Source organism: Taeniopygia guttata, chromosome 10 (assembly GCF_048771995.1).
Source record: "Taeniopygia guttata chromosome 10, bTaeGut7.mat, whole genome shotgun sequence".
Taxonomy (NCBI): Eukaryota; Metazoa; Chordata; class Aves; order Passeriformes; family Estrildidae; genus Taeniopygia; species Taeniopygia guttata.
The window spans coordinates 15,325,093-15,344,305 of NC_133035.1; positions in this window are offsets into that span (position 1 = coordinate 15,325,093).

Sequence of the window (19,213 nt, forward strand, 5' to 3'; positions counted from 1 at the left end):
CCTAAATTTCTGGGGTTTATATCAAAATGCAGGTCATGGGGAAAATATAAAATTTGGTTTGCACATGCAGCTGGTAGTTTAATTCTCAGATTACCTGTGTGTGTTAGCAGATTTGTGGTTACTGTTTATCTCCCCATCCTTTGGAGCAGACTGTTCAAGCCCAATATTTGCAGTGATAGCTGTGGATTCCCCTGGCAGAATCAGAAGTGTGTGGGCATAAGAAAAGCGGATGGATTTATGTGAATTTTTGTTTCTTATCAAAAGTCTCTATTGAAAGAGACTTCCTGTTCAGGCCTTGTGTTACTGTTTATCAATCTGATATGAAGCTTTTACTGATATAAAGTTTTCTTTTTCCTGTGGTGAAGCTTCACTCAAGTTTGATAAGTCTTTTAACAAGCCTACAAACACACAGGAGCTGTGCTAGTTATCTTATAGGGAGAGTGTGAGTTGTCAGGCCCCAAAGCTGCTGGGGTGTCTCTTGTGGGATGTAGAAAAAGTTCAACTTGTTGAAAAGCTGGTGCCAGTGAGCTCTAACATGGGATGTTTGGGGTAGGTGACAGAGGTACTGTGATTATGCTTGAGGTGAAGATGTTTCTTGAAATCCTGTTGCCCCCAAGGGGCTGTGTGGGATTTTGGGACACTGGTTTTCTTTTGACTATAAAGAAGACTTCGGAAAAATGTGTCAGGTCAAGGCCTGCTTTGGTGTTTCCTGGTGCTCCCAGTGTTTTCCATTGGGATGCAGTGGAGGGGTCAGCCACCACTGCAGTTGGTGTTAGGACACCTTTGGGTACCTGCTCAGCAGTGCATCCTGCTCTGGTGTTCAACCAGTTCCTGCAATGTGCCTGGAGGAGGAGGGAAACCAGACCTAAGCTTGCCAGAAGGAATGGGCAGGAATTCAAGTGTATCAATGGCATCTTGCATTCAAAAAAACCCTAAAAAAATACATCAAAAACAAAGCAGATACAGCTATTGTCCTCTGAGTTTTTTCAGAGCCAACCACTGCTCTTAGCAGATATTACCCTGTGGGTTTTAGATTCAGTCAAAGAGAGAAACAGAGAGTTTCTAGCCAGGCAGAAGCCTGGGAAAGAGTTGGAGAAAAATGCAAATAATTCTTTATCTCTCTTGTTGTTCACATTTTTTATAGTGAAGTTCCATCACTGTGTGTCAAACACTTTGCACCAATGGTGTGGGTTGTTTCCACTTCAGGACCAATGGAATTGGTCCACACAGAACTCTGTATAAAAGAGCAGTGTATTTTGAATAAATTGGAGTTTTACTCTCAACAGTCTTCTGAGTCAGTCTTCTTATTCCCGTCCTGTCTCAACAGCATCACCCAGAGAAGCTGTCCCTGCCCGTGGCAGGGGGATGGAATGAGATTTAAGGTCCATTCCAACTCAAACCATTCTGTGATTCTACAGACCTGAGCTCGTGAGCACAGCTGGAGCTTGGCTGCTCTTGCTTAGGGAAGAAATGGGACCAGCTCAGAAAATCCAGTCCCCCATGAAGTAGGCACCATGTGGGTGGCTTTGCAATAATTGCAGAAAGATGGAGGGAAAAGGGATACCAAACTGGTCTGCAAAAAGGAATTGCATCAGAACAAATATGGATAAGTGATGTAATCCAGAAATTCTTTGGGTTTATTTAACAGCTTCTGAAGAGCTTGTCTGAACACAAACTTGAAAGTGGATTAGAAGGTTAGCCCGGCAGGATCTAAACTTTCAGGTATTTCTTGAGATCCATGTTTTGTTCCAGGCTCTGCTACTGGCCTGGAAGAAAGAAGGAATTTGGAGAGGATATTTCATCTGTCTTTGATTTCCTGTAAAATCAAAGCAGTGGTACCGGCTACCACGAAAACATGTGGAGATAAGCTGAAGGAAAGTTATTAATTATAATAGTAAAATTATTTCCATGATTGTCTGTGGCAAGTTTCCCAAATTAAACTCTTGAGTTGACTTCTTTTGATAAATAAAAATCCCTTGTTTATGCCTCTTTCCTGCTCATGTCCAGATACAAGAGGGATCTCACCTTTCTGTTGCTTCCACTTAATTGGATTAGTCAACTACTCCAGAGGTATGTGCCTCAGGTCCAGTTCTTGCTGACAGCCAAACCAATGGGCCATTACATGAGCTAGATGGAATCTGGATCAAAGGAAAGAGCAATTTGGGCTGGAGAAATGCCAGCATCTTTCTGTGCTTAACCAAATACCTGCATGCAGAGAGATTTTTTTTTTTTTTCTCATTGCTGTCGTGCTTCTTTATTGCATGCTGAAAAGGATTAAAGCCTCTGCTCTTGAGCAGAGTTGTGCTGCCATGATCTCCAGTGCCCAAATAAAAATGGTGTGAGGTTGTTTGTGATGTGGGAGATCACTTCTCGCTTTCCAAAGCTGGGGGAGATCACTTCTCACTTTCCAAAGCTGGTAGCTCTGCAGAGGGACAGCCAGTGCTGCAAACAACTACCTACACATGGGATTCTTAGCAGTGCTTCCACATGCTCATCTCTGCACCTATTTCTGTCCCAGAGACAACAAAGGAAATTAAGATTTACCATTGTTATAACGTGGCAGGGGGAGGTTGCAAGGAGCAGTGAGTGCAGAGTTCCTGCTGAGTCCTCCTAATGAAGCTGTCTCAGCAAAATAGTTTCCAAAACATCTGTGAAGGTCCCAGGAGAGCCTGTCAAAGATGTGGCATGGCAATAGTTTGTGTTGCCCTGGTACAGACCTCAGCAGAGAGCTCTGTGCTCTTGGCTGTGGCAGCTCACAGACAGTGTCCCGTGGATGTGCCATTCACTGCAGCAAGGACTACCTGCAACTTGAGAGCAGTTCCTAAACAGACACTGGGAAAGCTGGAACTGTGTTCAAAGTCTCTTGAAGAGCAGGAAAAAAAAAAATCAGATAAATATCCAGTCCTGCATGTGTGAGAAATTAATCCCCCAGACCTCTATGGAGCTGAGTGCAGCTGTTTTGCAAATGGACACCTTTGGTTTCTACATTGAGCCAGATAGCTCAAGATAATTGTGTTTACTGTTTTATTTCTATCCTGCTATCAGTATCCTCCTGGGAAAATGATTTTTGTGTTCTTTTTCTGCTGAGGAGTTTGGAAGCAGTGGCAGAAGAATGGTAACTGGGCTTTGCCTCTTCTCAAAGTTGCTGTGGGGCCAAGCCAATCTGCAGCTAGTGTAATCTGGAAAGATCTGCTAATCAAATTGTTGGCCAGCCTGCTTGGCACAGCCCAGCCCCTGCTCTGTGCCTTAGTTTTCATGTTGAAACGTGGGAGATGATGCTGGTCTTTGAATTACTTTGTCTGGAAGAAGAAAGAAATGTTTGAGGGTTGCTTCTGTGGGACCCTCCCTCCTTATTACCAATTCCAATATGGAATGGAGAGCTTTGCTGCAGTGGTGGGCTAAAATGAAGAGCAGTGGAAGCAGAAGAGCTCAGGAGTGCCTTTAGAAACCCAGCCTTTCCTAGAGGATCTGCTAAAGCTGTGAGAGACCTGAATTAACTTATTGGGAGCAAGGTTGTTAGGGCTGGGCCATTCTTTACAGCCCTCAACACATTCGCAGCTACTTCCCCACCAAGTCGAGTGCTCAGTTTGGGTTCTTTTGGTGCGACAGTAGTTGGGTTTTTTTGGTCTTTTTTTTCATTTTGTTTTGTTAATCACTCCCTGGCTGCTTCCACTCCTCCCACTTTTGCTGTGCTGATATTCAGCTTTTTCACAAGCCTTGGGGCAGCTTGCCCATACAGATCAGGCAGGTACAAAGACTCCTCTTGAAAGTCTTGTCCTGGGGGTCTGCATCTGTGAAACCTGGCTCTAACAAACCGGCATTTGGGTATGGTTGTTCCCAGCATAGGATAATTTATGAAGTCAGGAATTCCAGTGTTAGTCCTGGGCGTGGATTTGCCACTCTGACAGGCTTGTGGTTTTTTTTTTTTTGGTTGTTTTTTTTTTTTTTTTTTTTCTCTAAGGAGAATATATTCTTGCTTTATTTCCAGAGGTGAGCCTTTCCAAAGTTGTGAACACGAGGGCTTGCCAAATATTAGCTTTCAAGGTTTTAAGTTGCACAGTGTTTACTCGAGTTACCTCTTCTTGAAGTCTATATAAAGAGTCATGTTTGCTCAGGCACACTCCTAAAAGCCCCAAGACATGGCTCTGGAAGGAGGTATGCAGCAGCAAATGTAAATATTGCTCTTCTTAAAACTGGGAGCCCTCTGAGTAACTATAGAAGGAAATAGTAACGTGAGGAAAAGGCCTTAGATTTGGAGGAAACTTTATATGGTTTGAAGGTGAAGAGTACAGAGCAGTACCTGGAATGGATAAAATCCAGAAATTAAGGGATATTGTAAGTACAGTTTCTCGTGGCCAAGGCTTAGCCTTGCAATCACAGCTGCTCTCTTCTGTTCCCCAGTGTTTCCCTTTGCTGTCACCAAGGCAGCATTTTCCCATACCCCAACCTCTGAAGCAATTGCTGGGAGCAGTTTTTAGAGATTTTGCTGGACAAACTGTGCTGGCCTCTTGCTGTGGGACCAAGTTAGAAACAAAATGTTTGTTGTACTTAGCCAAGTGATTCCCTCCCACCTTTTGTCAGTAATGGGTGTCATTTTTCGGACAAGGTTGTGGAAATGTGAGCTGAGTTTTAGATGCTCCGTGATATGATAAACAGGAGAGGAATTTTCATGAAGAAGTGCCTAGATACAGTGCAAATAAAGAAAAACAATTGAATTAAAATTCAACCACAATATTTACCAGTCTCCCCACCTGCCTGTATATGCAGGTATGCTGAGAGCAAACCCACATCATGTTTCCTGCAGCTGAGACAAGTGAGCAGAGTGCTGGCTTGGCTGTGGAGAATATTTGCCCTTGTCATGCCACTTTTTCTACCTATCGACAGGCAGCCCACTGAAATCCCACTTCCTTTTTTCCCCTCTCTGTACATAGCTATTAGCAGCCTTCCCACAGCAAGGGCAGGAAGTAAATAAACGGAGCTGCAGCAGAAAAAAAAAACCCTGCACACGAGTTGTGCAGAATGATTTCTCTTATCGGTGTATTTATCTGCAGCCTCGCTGGGAGAAGGATGCTGGAGGCGGCAGGAGCAGCTGCGATGCTGCAGGTTTTGGATTTATGGGTTCCCGGTGCCATCTGCTGGCACAGAGCTCAGCCAGCAGAATTGGATGTGCTGACACCCTCCAGCTCCTCTCCTTTGCAGATGGTGTCACCCCCACCCAACCTTCCTGGATGATTTCTTGGGCTTTGCAAAGCAAATGTTCCCCAAAGCCAAGCACCTGCAAAACCGCTCTGCTCGTGTTTCCTCCTGGAGTTTTGTTTAGCTGGAGCCACCTGGGCTTTCCACACCTCTCTTTGTGCTGCTGGAATTCTGTCTGTTCCATGGCAGCAGCCCCAAATTCAAGGGGAACTACAGATGGATTTTTTTTTTTTTTTTTTTTTTTTTTTTTTTTTTTTTTTTGTAACCTGTCACTATTGGACATGAAATGAGTAGACAGAAGCTTGGTGAGTTCAAGAGAGAAAAAGAGTCAATTTTATTTCTGACCTCACAATATATAGAATTCCAAAAGTGACAGTGGATTGGAGGATGAAATTGCCACCTCTCCAACCACACTGGTCAAACCAATCAATTCTCTCCTCCCACAAAGAAGAAAGCAAAAATTCATTATTTACACGGACAGTGCGTGAGAACTCCAGCAGAAATATGCAAACATTATCAGAAGGCTAAAGAACTTTCATGAGACCTTTAAAACTTTCAAAAGAACTATAAAAGAAAACTTAACACTTTTAAAAGCCAGTAACCTAGCAGGCTGAACTTCTAAATCCATGTGGTTTTTAGGGAGAGGGTTTGTCTTCGGTGCAGAGTGACACCAGTGATGCTGCTGAGGTAGGATTGTAAAGACACTGCTGGAAAGCTTTCAGAGCAATGGAAACTTCATTTTTGTACAAATCTTTGAAATGGCCTGAAGAAAGAAAAAAAAAACTAAAAAAAAACCCCAAACCCATCCACGTGACAGAGTATGAAGGGAAGTTTTCCTTTTTTTCTATTTGTGAAAGCAAAGGAGAGCTGTGATAACGACATTAGTTGGTGATATCCCTTGGTTTTTGCAATTCTCACTCCAGATAACCCAGTAGAGCTGTTTTTATGCTTTAAGTTTGCACTTTAAATTTGTGTTTTTCACTGCCTCCATCACAGCATCTGCTCTGGGATGGTGTGTGATGTGAGGGGACTGATCTCTTTATCTTCCTTGCTGCTGGGAAACACATTTTGGTGTTTGTCAGAGTCCTGATGGTGCCCATGTGCACTGCACAAGCCTAAAGACAGGACGTGTGTCAAAGACAAGTCATCAATTCACTTTTAAATCTTCCATTTGTTTAGAGGTAGAATATCATTCTGTGCAATCACCACATTAAAAAAAATAAAATTATAAACTTGCTTCATGCACCTTGTTTTGACTTCAGTCCAGGTTTGCCCTGGGCCTCTCTTATTTCTGCCCGTGGGGAAGTTGCAGCAGTTAACCACAAATAAAGTGGAGTTTCTGACACTTAAATTCTGGTATGCCAGGAGTGGGTAGTGACAAGGCCTAGGTGGGATCTGCATTAGCATGTTTGCAGATATAGATCAGAGGTTTGAAATCCAGATGACAGGAGGATGAATGAAGAGGAGAAATTGCTAATCAAATTCTCCAGGGCTGCAATGCAATAAACCAGGGTAACTTGATGGAAAATGCAATCAAGCCTTCTAGTCTGTTTTTCAGCTACATCTAGGCTTCAATTTTTCAGCCTTTGTGCCTCCCTCTCACATGGACTTTAAAGGAAGAAGGATGTCTGTGAGGATCAATGAAGTAATTTAGTTTTAGCAAGTGAGTCCAGTAATCCTGCTGGACAGATCTTCCAGAGATTTCTTTCTCTTAATTGGGGAAATATTATAAAGAAATTCTCCATCTTCAGGCTATTACTAATATAGCTAATGCCAAAGCAGAAGCATAACCTTGTAGTGGAAATGGATTTTTCCCCCTCACTGGTCAATAAGTGGCTATATTTGAGGGTTGTTTTCTCTATCTTGCACATATATAAATCAGCTTTTGTGAGTCTCAACAACTGATTTTGTGCTGGGGGATATTGGTACTTGTGTTCGCTGTCATGTTTATCAAAATGATTCAAATTAATGCAGAATATTTATCAGTAAAAAGCATTTGTAGACATTATGATGGGCTGCATGTATTTTTTGGAGATAATAGGATGCAAAAAGCATTGCCCTCACATTACTGGATGGAGGGATCTCCTTGTATACTTTCCCTGGATACGTAATTGCAAATATTCTGACATTCCTGTAGAATGAAAGGAGCTGAGCAAATTCACAGTGGAGTTGCAGGTGTTGGTTTTCGACAACATAGAAAATTTTCATCTGAAAAATGCAGTGTAAAAACTCAGCAGTAGCTGACATACTGCCTCCATTTTGAATTTGAGCCAATATTTAACTTAAAAGAAGTCCTCATCAAGCACTTTGCATTCTGTAGTATTTCAGACCCATCACTTTTCATGTTTTAACGTTGGCCAGGTGGGAGAGGATGCACAGAATCGCTGCTTTAAGTCTAAGAAGATCTCTGCAAATTAATATCTTATTTTTTTCCTTCCTTTTCCCTAAAATTTCCTTGCAGCTTGCATGCAAACCATTGTTTTGACAGGAACAACCTGATTAGTTTTCAGGAAAAATGATTAACTGCCAGCAAGCTGGGAGCACTAATGGGAGCAGATTGCTTTAAGACAGAACTTTTTCAGTTCCATCTTAGAGGTAGTTTGAATGTCTGCAAGGGGATGTGTTTATGTATCCTGGGACAGTCATGTAGGGATGTTGTCAGTTCTTCTAGGACAATCGACAAATAAAAAAATACAGATAAATATTTGAGTGATCAGACCTTGCAACGGGCATCATCTTAAAATGGTGTTTAACTTGCAGGGTTAAATGAGGGAGTGCTACAGCCATTTAAAGGATTTCAGTATGTAAATTAAAGAGCATTTCAGGCTGTTTTAAATAATGGGAAGGATGGGGGTGCATCTTAGAAAGGCCCTACGTTTGGGGGATTTGAAACAGCACCTTGTCCACACTCTTGTTGCACAGCTTTTGGGGGAGCTTGACAAAGCTGGAGGATGCTCTGGTTGCTTATAAAACACACAGGTTTGGTTTGCTGTTAAAATAGAAACAAAAGTTGAGGAGTCAAATGGAAGCAGCTGCCCTTGGAAGCTCTCACACTGTCTGCTCTCACTGTTTGCAATTTTCTGCATTTCAGTTCACCTCCTGCAGGCCCCCAGGACTGGGAATTGGATGGGTTGGAAGCTGCCCTTTGCTTCGTGCTGATCCTCTGTAGTCAGCAGTCATCTGTGAGTGAGGTTTGCTTTCAGTTTCATGGGGACAAGCCTCTATGTCAGAGTCAAAATGGGATTTAAAAGATGATTTTTGCTGTTTTCGTGTATCAGTGTTAATATTCACTGAGAAGGAACGTGACCCTTTTTATATTTTGTTTTGTATTGCCTCTGCACTGTTTTGCACTCAACTGATTTGGTTTTTGGGCTTGATCAAAATTTCCATGTGGTTTAACCCAGAGATGGTTATACGTGGGGGTGGGAGAGGGTTTACTGGTACTTGAATGATAAGAATACTGAACTATTTAGGGGATACAAAATAGAAACTTCTACAGGAAAACCACAAGGGCTCTTATTCCGGAACTGTACAGTAGAGAGAAGACTTTTTTTTTTCCTTTTTTTTTGTGTTCATTTTGGTCCCTTAGGGTCCACTTTCACCTGAGGGCTGCCGAAAACTCTTTCTTGGGGATGCCAAGAGCTTCCATCAATATCATATTTTGTTAATTCTCACCAGGATGCTCATGCTCAGGCCCTAATTTCTCAGATTTATCATCAGAAAAAAAATAAAGAAGTGTATTTATTTGAAAATAAGTGACATAAGCCACTTGTGTAAGAAAATGCAAAGGCTGGAGTCTGTGTAGCTGTGGAGTTGTCTGAGTTGCAGCATCTTACCTTGAGATCTTTGCTCCCTGTTATGGTAGGTGGGGCCCCAGCCAGGTAATAATTGGCACAGACTCCATGTATTACAGAAGGTTGATCAATAATATCTTTATTAAGAAACTTATTGCTCTTTTATAGACTAGTTCGCTGCAGGTTGACTTAATTGGTCTTTTACTTAAAACACTACTACTATTGGTTAATGAAGAAACTATCCTTTGGTAAACAAATTTCTATAACACATTCTACGCGATTACAGCAGCAAGTTAAGATAAGAATTGTTTGTGATTCTTTTCTCTGATTTTCTCACAGCACGATGCCTGGGGGAGTTGTGTGTTGCTCTCTGTGAGCAGAGAGAGCTGCTGCCACAGCTCCCCATGGCCACAGCGAGGCAGCAAAATCCAAACAGGTTTCCCTGCCCTAAAAAAAGCTCCAGGAAGGAGTCCGGAGAGCTCTGCCAGGTGTGATGCTTGGCTGAGTCCTGCTGCTGGGGATTCACCTCCAGCAGTACTCGGTTCTTTCTGTGCTTTGCTCCTGGAGGAACAGGGCTGGGTGGGAGTGACACAAACTTTTCTAGACATTTCCAGTAAGTTTTGGTTGAGTTGCCTGGTTTTTTGAGGAAATTAATAAACTTTTTTTTTTTTTTTTTTTTTTTTAGCCTCTCTCTGAGGATGAATTAAAGGCAGAGCAAAAATCAGTCTGTCCTTGGAGCATATGTGCTTTACTTCAGTCCTGTCATATTGTCATTACAGCTTCATGGTCCTGTTAGGCTCTACAGACACAGGATGAAACCATCCCCTAACCAATCCTTGAAGCCTGAATAAAAAGCAGCAAGAAAGGATCCTTCTATTACAGGTAAATTACAAAAGCATGGAGGCAGAGGAAACTTCCTTTTTGTGGCTAAGGATTTCTCTAGAGACAACTAAGAAACTCAGTCTTTTAAAGAGCCTAATTCCCTTGGAATAAAGTCTTCAAGTGTTTGAATTGCCTAAAATGACACTGGAAATCCTTGGGAGGTGACTGGAAAGCAAAGTTTTATCACAGCCCTGGTTCCAAACTCACTTGCTGCCCCATGGCCTGAGCCAAGGACAGGGTTTCGAAAAGCAACTAATAATCCATGATAAAAGAAAAATAGTGCAGCTCAAAATGGATTTTTGCCTCCTGCTACATAAATTTTATGGTTTCTCTGCTTGTCTAGAAGGATAGGAACTTCTTTGCAACCAGAAAAAAAAGATGTTGGCTGTGTCTGCGGCATGCCCAGCTCAGCAGAAGGGAAATGCTTGTTCAATATTTGCAGCCACAATTACTATGGGACACTAGTTAAAGGAGAAGCTGTTTGCTGAGCAATCAGCAAGTGAGCAATGAGGGAGCAGCATGGGACAGCACTTGCTCCAAGGAATGTGGTCATACAGGAAAGCAGGACAAAGCACCACCAGGTGTTTGAACTCTGCAGCAATTTTTTCTGCCTTCCTGGTAAATGAATTAGAGACAACTTGAATATCTCCCTCAATTAACACCGTTTCCTATAGATGGAGTAATTTACTAGTTCAAATAGGAAATAATGTAGTGCAATTTATTTAAATGACTCATCAAATAGAGCAAGGCTGATTCAGCCCTCTGGTTTGTGCCTGCCCTGTAGGAAGGGGTAGCTCAAGGTGCTGCATCCCCAGAGCACGGGCTGTCACTGTGGGCTGTACCTCTTGCATGTCACCAGGGGCCTGTTTAATACTTTTGTTCTGTTCTCTTTTTAAGTATGCCAGAAATCAGGTACACACACCTGTCAGAGTGATGTGGGTGCCAAGGAATTTTATGGAGAGATAATCTTTAGTGGGATTGCAGGAAAACCAAGGCATCAAGCCCAGCCAGCACAGGGTCCTGCCTGACCAGCCTGATCTCCTGTGACCTGCCCAGGGCATCAGGGAAAGGGATGTTGCCCACCCAGACTGTAGTAAAACCTTCAGCACCATGGTGGCTTAGTGGTTGGACTCAATGATCTTAAAAGATCTTTTCCTCCCTTATCAAGTCCCTGATTCTACAGCTGAGATGGAGATAAATTATCTTGCAGCTTACGACAGCTTCATGCAATAAAGGGCGTATTGCAATTTTAAGCTTTTCTTTTGATCACTAACCATTAATTATAAATGAAAAATAGTGCCACCCTAAATGGATCTTTATGTTCTGGTTCATAAATCTCTATAGTTTCTCTCCTTGCCTAGAAAAACAGGAATTTTTTTAAGGTGCTATTGATCAAAATTAATGCTTTTCTGTGTTCAAGACTGAACACAAGCCTGGAACACTGGCACAGCCTCTGCAAACTCCTTATGATTTTCCACTATATTTTACAAATGAATATTCTAGCACAGAATCTGTAGTTATTTCACTGCAAGTAGCTTTTGGAGGGCTACTCTGACCATGAAGGTAACCTGATAACCTGGAAGGTTGGTATATTCTTTTAGAGAAAGGAATGTGTTCCCTGAATGTGCCTGGATCCTGTTCTTTGGTGTCACTCCTGCTTGCACACGTTCTCTGAACTTTTGCTGGCTGTTTGCATAACCAGGAGTGTATTTCCTGGCTGGCATGTGGCCCTGGGATCTGTTTGTGAGCAATAATCCTCACGGGGGCGAGTTGGTGTTCAAAGCTGTGGGCTTGTGCTTCACATGCTCTGCAGGGTCTCCCAGGGGTTTAACCCCTTGTCCCATTTAGTCACTTTGTGATTTAATTTCTGGCCTCTCCCCCACCCCAAATATCACTGTACTTGGAATTTGTACAAAGGTAAGATTCCCAGATGTGATCCTGATGTTGATCTGAGGGAAAATGCCTGGTACCACATTGCTTAGTTCAGTTCCTCTCAAAAGTTTCTAAACATTATCCATCTTCCCACCAGGCAACTGTAAACTGACACTGTCTTGAAAGCCAAGTTTTCAGAATATAGAATCATTTATAGAATCTGAACAGTAATAGTGCCTCAAATGCACTTTGAGCTTAAGCCTTTGATATTTCTGTACACCCATTTGTTACCCATCTGATTTCTGATTCAGTCTGGATTTCTCACAGACCACAATTCTTCCTCTGAGCCCTCTATCTACTGAGTGTCAACTGATCATCTTTAGTGTCTCAAGCAAGCCAGAAGACTATTTCTTTGCTTTTCCTCCTGTGTTTGCCATTTCTATTGCTGACACTGAATGTGCATTCAGCACCAGAGCTGCACAGCTGCACTTTTCTCATCCACTGCACCTTTTGTCTCTTCTGTCATCAGACCTGCTCTCTGCTCTTTGGACCTTCCAGCTCATCTGAGGGTGAAACCTGCAGTTCAGCCAGACGGGAGGAGTGTTCCTGTGCTGCTGAGACAAGGGCAGACAAAGCCCATTTGTTGCCTGAAGACTGCAGAAATGGCTTTCTTTGGCAAAACAGAGGTAGCCAAAAACCAGCCTTGGAACAAACTGATGGAAGATGCTCCAGGTGTGTTTCTCTTTAGCTCCCTGATGTAAGAGTGGTGCTGTTCTGAGTGCTATGGCATGAAGTTTAGTGGTATAGAAAGTGGAAGAAATGTGATGATGCCAATTAGTATAGGCTAAAAAACCTTTTTAAACTTATTTAATTCAGGTACAGAGCAATTCCTATGCAAGACCAACAAATGGAAGATCTGAGTTGTTTTACCATAGCAGCTATTTCTTTTCTGCAGAGCTCAGATGCTGTGACCATTTAGAAATGGAAATACAGTTAATAGTGAAAACATGTATGTGCAGCAGAACCCATGGCCTTCTATAACCAGAAGGAAATGATATTCTATAAGAGGGCTATAATGTGGTTTCTCCCTGTCAGAGAGAGGCGAAGGAAGAGAGAGGAAATATTCATTTCAGGCAGAGGAGAAGGAGGGACTTCCATCAAGTCTGTCTAGTGTTGTCAACACCTGAGAGAAATATTTAATGGTTTTTTATAGCTTTACTAACTCATATGGGAGCATCAGGCTCTGAATACAGAATAGCACGGAGGAAAAGGATGACTCAAAAGTTGATCTGTTTTACTGTAAGCACACTGAAACTCTGAGCACGCACTATTCCTGAAACTGTTTTCCCTGTTCTTAAGGTTCATCCTTGAAGTCTCTGACTTGCTATAGCTACTGGAGGAAATTATTGTTGGAGTCTGTACAGGATGTTTGTAATTCTTCTAATGGTATAAAAATAACTTTCCCAGTTTTGATTGAGTCCTCATAAAGATCCTTTTGGGTTTATGTAATGAAATTTGGCAAATTCCTAAAGATATTTTCTATTTAACTACCAGTTTTAGAAACAAGATTGTCAGTGTACATTGTTGATATATCAGCTGTTAGGAGTGATAGACTTGTAAAGAAGCAGCATTTTCCTTCATTCTTAGTGTTGTAATTTTGAAAATCTGTGTACTAACCTTCACTTTTAGATTAGGCTTCATTCCTTACTCTTGAATTTACCTTTTTTTTTTGATATTCAGACTCCTAAAAAAAAGTTTATTTCCTTCTGAAATTGTGACATTTTGAACCTTTAAAATTAATTTCTATGTAAAAATTGTGGAACTAAATTTGATACTCATATGACTTTTCACTATTTCTTCTAAAAGCACAAAAGGTGATGGTGCAACAGTTGCTCTTTGGATAAACCACAAATTGGAGCCAGTCTCTAAGATTTAAGAGAGTTTATGGTGTATCAGACTTTCTCAGTATTCCCACTCCTTTTCACAAAGGTTTAAAGGTATGTTAAATACAGCCATGTGAAATATTCATAAAGGCAAATGAAACAATAGTCCACACTCATATGTTTTTTTTTTTTCCTGTGCATCAAGAACCAAAAAGGGGAATTGTTTTCATCTTGCACCATTTTTAGGCAGACAAATTCAACCCAAATATTAGTGAACAATTTTTAGAAGGGAAATTTTCTTCAAGTGGGAAGTGATTTGCTGTGTAAGAATCTACATCTGAACCAGTTCATCTGCTCTGTCTTTGGGAACCAGGGCAAGACCAATAATTCCATTGAGAAGGTGTGACCTGAAGAAACCATAATGGGCCCTGTGGTGTGAGCAGTGGGGTTCTCTCCTTAGAGCTAAGATACTGGGAACCATTTCTGTTCCCCGGTGATCCATGGCACATCTCAGTGCTGGAAGTGGGGATGTGATGCCAGGTGGGCTGAGCTGAGAGGGCAGCAAGGGGCAGGAGCCTCTGAAGGGCGTGGGGAGGAGGCAGAGTCCCCTTCTGCTGACCAGACCTATTAAACCAGTGTTTAAAAGGCCCTTGAAGCTCAACTTCTTTTTCACAGCTACGGAGGAGAAGGGTTCAGGCAAACCTGATTGTCAGCTGGTGTCAGCCAAAATAACCACTTGAATTTATGCAGCCGGTTTAGGTTTTCCCAAGTGATGCAAAACTGGGTAAAGTGGGAGAGTCTCACTGCACCTCAGGGCTTCCAGAGCTGAGTGAAGAGTAGAACCCAAAGGCCAGGCTATCTGGGAAGACTTTTGTGAGAACTCTGGGAGAAGAAAAGGATCTAGAACAGGTGTTTTTTTTTGGTTTTTTTTCTCTGGAGCATGTAATTCTTTATTAGCAAAAGGAAGTGAAGGGGGCAGGAAGATCTGTGCTGGGTGCTTGAGTACAGGATTAGAGGCAGTGGGAGGGTAGCCTTGAAGGCATCCCCTAATGAATGAAGTTCAAGTGCATCCATATGAAAAGGCACTGAGATGTTTTGCAGTAACTCCCCTTGTGCTGTCCCAGAGCAGTGGAACTCTGTTCCTGCATGTCCCTGTCACCCCACACCCTGGCTGCTCGGAGCTCTGTCCTCTCTCCTCTCCCAGGTGGAGCAGGTAAGTGTTTGGATGCTGAATCCCTGCTCATTTCAGGGTTTCTTGGTCAGAGTACCTTTGCTTTTCCATCAGGATTATATCAGTCTTGGAATGTGTCTTCCCCATCTAGTTATGGAACATTCTGGAGTATTTGCCACAGGCAGAGAAATGGTGTAATGGGAGCCAGGCTGGGCATGGGAAATAATTCAGGGACTGACCAGAGAATATTGCTCATTTTTGGAGGGTTTGGTACCATTATGGGCATGGACCTTTAGAGTCTCTGCTCTAGTGTAGCACAAGGGTCTGCTTTCAGAGACTACTTCTTATTTTTACAGAGTTACCATCTTCATGTATAAAATATCTTCTGTTAAAGGAATCTAGGAAAAGAGAAAATATTCTTGATGTTTTTATCTGATTTTTTTTTTTGCAGAACTTTGTTTTCTATACCTTGTGATCTGCTACGAAAAAATGTAGATTGGTCTTAAGATACCAAGAGTGTTTTGTGGCATCTGGGATAGCAAGTAAAATTGTGGACATCCCCCTGGGTTGCTCACCTGTTCCAGGGCTGCTTTTGACTGCAAACCTTCTTTCCCATACTAAATTTAAGGTGTTTAATGGTGGTGGGGAGAAGTAATTTACAAGCAAACAAATATTTGTTTCCTTTACCCAGTACATACTCCCTTTCTCTCCATGGTTCCTTCTCTAACTCTCCAATTTACTTGCATGTTTTCAAAATAAGAGTCTGGAAGGATTCCCAGTTTGCTCCACTTAGGCATCATTGCAATTATAATTTCACATTTGGCCTTCAGCAGAACAGAGTGTCTCATCACTTAGAAAGGAATATTCATAGGAAAACAAATAAAAGCACTCACCAGCTGGTGCCTGGTGAATTATACTGTTCGAAGTTCAAGGATATTGAGTATAGTACGTGCTGATTGGCATTTATGTGGATGTTTCACTGGCATCATTTGACTCTTTCTAGCACTAAATTCAGGCAGACATACACCACTGCAGTTTTTGTCTTGCTGTGTGAAAAAGGTGTTTAAGCACTCATGAATTTTCCTTGTTCCCTTGTAGAGATTTGATTTGCAAATGGTCTAGGTTGGTCTCCCTCTTCCTTGATCCCACAGAATTGCTCTCTTTAGTCCTTTAGAAAACATAGGTGGAGGCAGGCTGCAGCAGCAGCCAGGAGTGCCTTGATTGCAGAGTGATTCCAGGCAGGAGCAGAGCTGGGACCTGCCTGCCTCCTGCCAGCCTCAGCCTTTTCTGCTGCTGCTGTGTGGGAATCCAGAGCTTCCCTCTGGCTGCCCTGGCAGGTCTGGGACCCTGGCAGGGGTCAGGAACCCCCCTGGACAGAGCCCCCAGAGACACTGTCTGTGATCTCTGTCCATGGAAAAGAGTTTTCAATCCTACAGGATGAATTACAAGCTCTGAGTGTTTGATATGAGTAATAATTAAGTGTGGCACAGGTGCAAAAGTAAAATTTTAGGTTTCTAGATTAGGGGTCCAAAGGGGACAAGATGGAGGAAATTGGGTGTGCCTTGTCCTTTTTCTCCTTCTTCATGCCCTCCATGTTTCACTGTGGTGTTGGCATTTTTCTGTTGGTTTAGGCTGGGGACACACTGTTCAACGTAGGTGACAGATATTGGCACGTTATTGTAAATCCAGCACAGGTAGTTTGTGGTATTTAATGTTTGTAATATCCCACTGAGGGCAGAGCCCCACACGCTGCCCTGCAGGACAGAGCTGCAGCAGGGCAGCAGAACATGTTAGAGATAAACAGAATAAACAGCATTGAAACCAGCACAGACGAATTATGGCTTCTTCTTTGGCAGCGGGGCTGAAAGACAGAGACTTTTTACAATCTCAGAATCATCAATACCTCAGATTCCGACACTGTTGGACAATTCTCTCCCTTCCCTCCTCATCCTCCTCTCCCATCACCCAGAAAAAGGCTTGGAAACTGCATGTGGGGGTTAAAAGGAAAGTAAAATGCTCTTGTGTTTCCCCCTGGTGCAAGAGGAATCATCTCACAGCTTCCTTCACCAGCTGTTAGATCACAGCTCACAGCCTGGAAGTGCTGTCTGTGGTGAAAGGAAGTTTTAAAAGTTAGCATCCAGGAATACTTTCCCCAGAATCTTGGGGGATTTGCAGCCCTGGTTTCCACTGAACTAGACAAACAATGGAATTGCATCAGTTGTCCCCAGAATTTAGAAAAAAATAAGACATTTTGCAGCTAAGGCTGCACTGCAATAGTGGTAAAAATCCTGATTTTTGAAGAACAAAGTTTCTCTCAAATTGGCTGCTTAGTCTTTCTCAATGCTAAATTATTTGCATCAATTGGAGAGTTATGAAGAAAATTAACAACAAGATGCTTAAAGCTTACATCAAGTTTGGAACATCTTGCCATGTGGTTTATTGAAATGTCACAAAAACGCATACATGGATTACAAATACATTTATACATTACAAAACCCTTTAAAACACCCACACTCAACAGGTTGTTTTTCTCCTCTGCTTTCTTTTGCTGCATCTTAGTTCTAGGTATTGAGGATGGTAAATGTACAGACATAAATGGGTTTGGTCATTCTGTACTAAAACCTTCCTTCATATCCCCGTGCAAAGGAGAATACACTTTTTTCTCTCAACTTATGGATGCCTGCCTATCTCTTATCAGCTGGATGTGTAAAGCACCTGGCTGTCAGCTGTGGCTGTTACCTGGAAACATCACTCAGCTCTTAGTGCTCTTTCACCCACCTGGTCCCTAGGTTTATATGAAAAACCTTAACAGTAACCTTTTGGGTTTATCAGGGAGGCAGGGGGAAAAGCAAGCTCCAAGTACTTTTGTTATACATATGTATTGTACATCAGCCTCAAACTGCTGAGACAAGAGTTAGGTGGGTTTTTTTTTCAGGCTGCAGTGCCATAAATCTCCAGACTGCCTCTGTGGTTTATCGGGGCTGAGTGGCTGAGGTGATCCTCCATAAACAACTCAGACATGTGGAAGATGAATTTTAACGAGTGTTCTCAAAGCTAAGTGCTACCTCTTGCTTCTACGCCTCAAATTCACCCATTTTTTATTTTTATGTTATATCAGAGGCTGCTCTGTGCTTTTTTCCCCTTTAATTATCTACACTCAAGCTGGGTTCTGTCAAACCCAGAGGAAAGGGAACATAGCTGTGTACACAGAGGTGGGGTTTCCACCTGGCCTGATTTAAGCAAGGGTTTAAACTCCCAGTAAAAACACCTGGCCTTTTAAAGAGGATGGATTAGACACTTGTGCCTAGGGATTGTTTCATTTGGTTTTGCCTATGCAAAAGTCTTTTGTGTTTCGTGTCCTCTCTGTAAAATGCTCAACCTTGTTCTAGGAAAGGCTCCAAAGTAAATTAGAGCAGCCTCAGGGGCTGTTTTAAATCATAGCAGCTGAGGCCTTACCCCAGCACTTCACGCTCCACCCTGTGTCTCTTCCACCAACACTCTCTATAATAACCTCAGATCTTCACCTTTTCACAGGGAGAACTCTTTGCTTTGCATCCCTGATAGTTTTTCCTAGGTAGGCAGGGAAATCACCAGATCTGGTTCACAAGAAGCAAAGAGAATGAGAAACAGAGCCCACTGGCCTTGCTGGGAAACAGAGAGTCACCAGTTACTGTAATTCAGTATTCCTGTTTATGTTCTGGAGCACGCAGACTGACGAAGTAGGAAAAACACAGCTAGAATAATTGCTCCTGGGTATTGTGCTTTCATTTATAAACATAACCACTCCTGAAGTTGCTGAGGACAAATTCCCTGAACTTGCAGCATCGTGCAATTGCCCTTATGCCTTCTGTGGGGTTTCCACTTTCCTCAGCTCTGACAAATACTGGTCCCTAACAGAGGCAGGGCAGGGAAATTGATGGATTAGTGGGATGATCCAGTACCAAAAATTTCACAGTTACAAAAATAGGCAGTTATTCTTATCATTTCCTTGTTCTGACACGATTTCCTGCCCTCCTCTCAGGCTGTTCTGAAGATTGCCTGGATGACAGACCTGCTTTGAAGCTTGTCAGCCCCTCTGCAGAGGACCTCTCCTGTTGGGAGATGCTGTCCTGGAGAACAATGGCTGGGAGCAGGAGCAGGGTGAGGGGCTGTGCTGTGCCAGCAGCCTTTGATCACACCTGGCACGTGCCCAAACGGGGCCTGCTCGTGGGCACTGCTGGCTTTTAGCATTTCTGATCATATCACACTGAAATGCAGGAACTGTGCTTTGCCTGGTGAGTTTTATTACCCCTCCTACAGATTTAGTCATCTCCAGCCCTCTTGGAGCAGCCCAGACCAGGAGAGGGATGTGGGGACTGGAGATGCTCCTGAACTGTCGGAATCTGTGGGTATTGATGATTCCGAGATTTAGAAAG